Source organism: Palaemon carinicauda, chromosome 9 (assembly GCF_036898095.1).
Source record: "Palaemon carinicauda isolate YSFRI2023 chromosome 9, ASM3689809v2, whole genome shotgun sequence".
NCBI lineage: Eukaryota > Metazoa > Arthropoda > Malacostraca > Decapoda > Palaemonidae > Palaemon > Palaemon carinicauda.
The window spans coordinates 146504483-146509482 of NC_090733.1; the positions used below are offsets into that span (position 1 = coordinate 146504483).

Below are 5000 nucleotides of genomic sequence, written 5' to 3' on the forward strand. Positions count from 1 at the left end.
TTTTGCTTTCTTGATTAGTAATTAATTAAGAAATAATCAATCTCGAATTTACCAGAGAATAGCCGTGTTTGTTGTCAAGTAGAGCCGGAGGGACAGGAGATTATAATAGTGCACTTGGCTGAATGATTCTGATCTTTATTGATTAATAATTAACGATTAATTGAAGATAACAATGGATTTTCAAAGTTTACAGAAATCAGTCGTGTTTGGTGTCAAATGAAACGGGAGAGACAGAAAAACACAAAGGTGTAGTAGACAGGACAATTCTGCCCGTCATTAGTTAGTAATTAACGATTACATCTTTAGCCTGTAGTAATTCATTCATGGTTTTTTTCCTTGACGTTTCCATATTCAATAATATTGTCTTCATCATTTTCATAATTGCAATGGACCGCAGTTAGCCACATTTTTTTTCTATACAATCATTATTAATTCCATGCCAATTTAATTTGCTAAATACTTCTCATTTTGTTTATATAATAGTATTTTGATAAAAAATCGCTAGATTAATCAATATGTAGCCTAACGTAAATATGATTTCATTTGTATATACAGCCACGATGATGGTAATGAATTCCCTAAATGTTATTTTAGCGTAATTCCACAAATTCTTACTGTTTTGTTTTTTATCAAGAACTTGAAAGGTTTATGTAAATCTGTGAGTCGAGGGACAAGGTTTAAATGCCGTTCATGAATGGCAGAGGTAAGGGACAGTGACATTGCCCTAGCAAGCAGGATAATGACCTAGAGACTGATCATCTGTACATATGATCAGCGCCCAAGCCCCCTCTCTACCCAAGCTAGGACTAGTGAGGGCCAGGCAATGACTGCTGATGACTCAGCAGACAGACATATAGGGTCCCGTAAAGCCCCCATCCTTAGCTCACAAGGATGGTGAGATTGCAGCGACCAAAGGAACTAACAAGTTTGAACGGGACTTGAACCTCAGTGTGGCGCTCACCTGTCAGGGACATTACCACATCGGCCACCACAAGCACAACCCAGAACTGAATGCTAGTGACTGATGGTGGAACATGCAAACCATTCATTGTTAATTGGTGAGAGTCCAGAGAAGCTGCGTAGACTAGTGAAAGAGCCTAGAAGGACTAGCAATAGAATGAATAAAGTACATATGAAATATAATTAGGTCTTTTATAAATATTCAATATCAGAGCACCAGATTCAGAAATGAAACTAACGAGATTCAATAATATAGCAGAAGACGAAGTCACCAGAATTATCAAGAGAGCAAAGAACACAAACTGTGCGATCGATCTGATGCCAATGTTTGAAGTAACTGGAGTAAAAACTTCACTACTCTTGTTGACATTATTACAAGAATAGTAAATACAAGCATCGATGAGTGGAAGTTTCCCAAAATTTGAGAGAATTACTATACCCATACCGGTTCTGAAAAGTGTTCTAGATTATCAGGAATTAAGTTTACATAGACCTATTTCGAATCTTACCATTTATGTCAAAAGTGCTAGAATTTATAATTCTTGAACAACTAATTAGTCACTTAGATGAAATAGAAGCTTTGCCAGATAACCAATCTGTTTATAGAAAATTATACTCTACGGAGACAGCTCTCTATCTGTTCTGTTTTAACTGATATGCTGGAAATGATGGATAAGAACAAATGTGGTATTTTGATTTTACTCGATCTTAGTGCTGATTTTGATACTGTTGTGCAAGAACTGCTACTAAATGATCTACGCTGCATCGTTACTGAAGATCAAGGTTTTGAATACCTAAAAGCCTACTTGGTTGACAGAAACTACTGTGTGCAAATTGGAAATGTTTATTCGTCATATGAACCATTGAACAGAGGGGTACCTCAGGGGAAATTACTTGGGTCAATCTTATTCTGTATCTGTACTATCGATATATCAAAAGTACCACAAAGACACGGAGTAAAGCTTAAACTATTTGCAGATGCTACACAGTTTTACTTCTCGATAAATAATCTAGATAATACTGCTGAAACTTCAAACTAAATTTTTACCAGTGTTAGGAAATGGATGGTAATCAAACTACTAAAACTAAATGAAAATAAATCTCAGTTTATGGTGGTTGGAAAGTAAAGAGCCTAAGAAACTTGGACAATATTCAAATAAACACAAATAGACAAATAAACACAAATATCTTGTAAAGTTCGTGATGTAGGAGTATCACCTGACTGTAACTTGACTCTCAATGCTCTAATGAATAATGTAGTTAGAAACCCCAGATGTCATCTTATAAACATTGCTTTTATTAAGAAGTATCTGGATGAACATTCTGTAAAGAAACTTGTGATAAACTGTGTTACTACCAGGATTTACTTTTGCAACTCGTTATTATTATTATTATTATTATTATTATTATTATTATTATTATTATTATTATTATTATTATTACTTGGAAAAGCAGGATGCTATAAGCCCAGGGGCCCTACAAGGAAAATAGCCCAGTGATGAAAGGAAACAAGGAAAAATAAAATATTTTAAGAACAGTAACAACATCAAAATAAATATTTCTTATATAAACTATAAGAACTTTAACAAAACAAGAGGAAGAGAAATCAGATAGAACAGTGTGCAAGAGTGTACCCTCATGCAAGAGAACTCTAACCCAAGACAGTGGAAGACCATGATACAGAGGCTATGGCATTACCCAAAACTAGAGAACAATGGTTTGATTTTGCAGTATCCTTCTCCTAGAAGAGCTGCTTACCATAGCTAAAGAGTCTCTTTTACTCTTACCAAAAGGAGAGTAGCCATTGAACAGTTACAGTGCAGGAGTTAACCCCTTGTTTGAAGGATTGTTTTGGTAATCTCAGTCTTGTCAGGTGTATGAGGACAGAGGAAAATCTGTAAAGAATAGGCCAGACTATTCGGTGAATGTTTAGGTAAAGGGAAAGTGAACCGTAATCAGGGAGAAGGATCCAATGTAGTAGCCAAAATACCCCATAACTTTCTTGCGGTAGTATATCCACAACCTATTCAAAGGGCAACTCAAGAAATTATAAAACATTATACAAGAGGAGCAAAATTGATAAAAGGTGTCCCATACTGAGAAAGGATCTCTCCTACGTTGATTTACAATGGCTTCCTATTAAAGTGAGAATTTAGTTTAAAATATTTACAATAACCCTTCAAGTTATCAGAACCGGAAGTCGAAAATATCTAAGAGAATTGCTACATATCGTGCAGGCAAAACAATCGTGTCGACACGAGAATAGTTACAGATGGTTTCAAATTATTGGAACCAAGATATATCTCTACTGTATGTTCTAAAGCTTTCAAATGTGTGTGCCTAAGGCTTTACAACAAGCTTCCAATAGACATCCGAAAGACTGGAGATATTATTATTATTATTATTATTATTATTATTATTATTATTATTATTATTATTATTATTATTATTATTATTATTATTATAAGCTAAGTTATAACCCTAGTTGGAAAAGCAAGATGCTATAAGCCCATGGGCTCCAACAGGGAAATGCCCAATGAATAAAAGAAACAAGGAAATAGATCAGCTACAAGTTCAGTAATAAATAATCAAAATAAAATATTTTAAGAATAGTAACAACATTAAATTAAATCCTCATATATTGTATAAACTATGAAAACTTCAAAAAACAAGAAGAAGAGAAATGAGATGGAATAGTGTGCTCGAGTGTACCCTCAAGCAAAAGAACTCTAATCCAAGACAGTGGAAGACCATGGTACAAAAGCTATGGTCCTTCTCCTAGAAGGGCTGCTTACCATAGCTAAAGAGTCTCTTCCACCCTTACTTAGAGGAAGGTAGCCACTGAACAATTCCATTGCAGTTGTTAACCTTTGAGCTAAGAGGAAACTGACGACTTTCTTATTTTCCAAGTGTTTCGATAATGTATGTTTTAGAGTTAACTCTCAATACCTAAGAATATATACGACAAAGAATCTTTAGGTCCTGTGGGATACGGTTCCCCTATGTGAAAGGACTAGGAAAATAGTCCTTAAAGTAAAGTAAAATGGCATGATCCCGGTTACCCACCCTCCTGTTTGTTTTTTCTTTCCTGGATAAAAAAAAATTCTTCAAAGAAATTATTTTGCAGACGTGGGACAATACGATAAAAACAATGGTGTTGAAAGGCACAAATTCGCAAATTTCCAGAATTGCTTTACACAAGATAAAGCGTGTGGTCATGTGCTTTGAAAGTGTGTGTGTGTGTGTGTGTGTGTGTGTGTGTGTGTGCGTGCGCGCACGCAAGTACTTTCCCGTATAAGTAGGTAGGAGCTGAACCTGTAGCCTTCAAGAAACTGCTCTAATTTAAATATTGTAAATTAATATATCTTCTAAGTGTTAATAATAATTGTGAAAACTGGCGAAACAGTCACAATATTCACTAAAATGAGCGAGATCTTTGTACATGAATAGAACGGCTTTTGGTAGTAAGAAGATACAATTTTAAGTTGAAAGTACCAGTCTTATGAAAATTTAGAAATAAAAAAAAAGAAAAAAAGAAAAGAAAAAAAAACACCATTTTCGACAGTGAAAGATAATCTTAACGAATATAGGAATAACTTACTTTACGTCATGCATATAAAAATGCTAATTAACATATTTAGAATTATAGAAAATTTATATTTAGTTCTCAGATCTTTGCATACGAGAAAGTGAAATTAACCTCCATCAGATTTAAGATATCATTTAACATTATTGAAAATAAACATCTGACGGTTGTGCAAGATAAACACTATTAACTTAATAAATTACGAAACAATAAGTCATTATTAATGAGATCATATTAAATCAATCAATGTTCTAGAAGACCCTCTAGCTACGGTAAGCAGCTCTTCTAGGATAATGACTCTCCAAAATCAAACCATTGTTCTCTAGGCTTGGGTAGTGCCATAGCTCCTGTACTATGGTCTTACACTATCCCGAGGTAGTTCTCTTCCTTGAGGGTACACTCGGGCACACTATTCTATTTCATGTCTCTTCTTGTTTTTTTTTCAAGTTTTTAA

At 34.4% G+C, this 5000-nt stretch overlaps 1 protein-coding gene across 1 annotated transcript in view; it reads right to left on the reverse strand.

Moving 5' to 3' along the window:
* LOC137646686 (uncharacterized) overlaps positions 1-5000 on the reverse strand; it is a 62839-nt gene that overhangs the window by 57230 nt on the left and 609 nt on the right. The gene's annotated exons all lie outside the window — the stretch shown is intronic.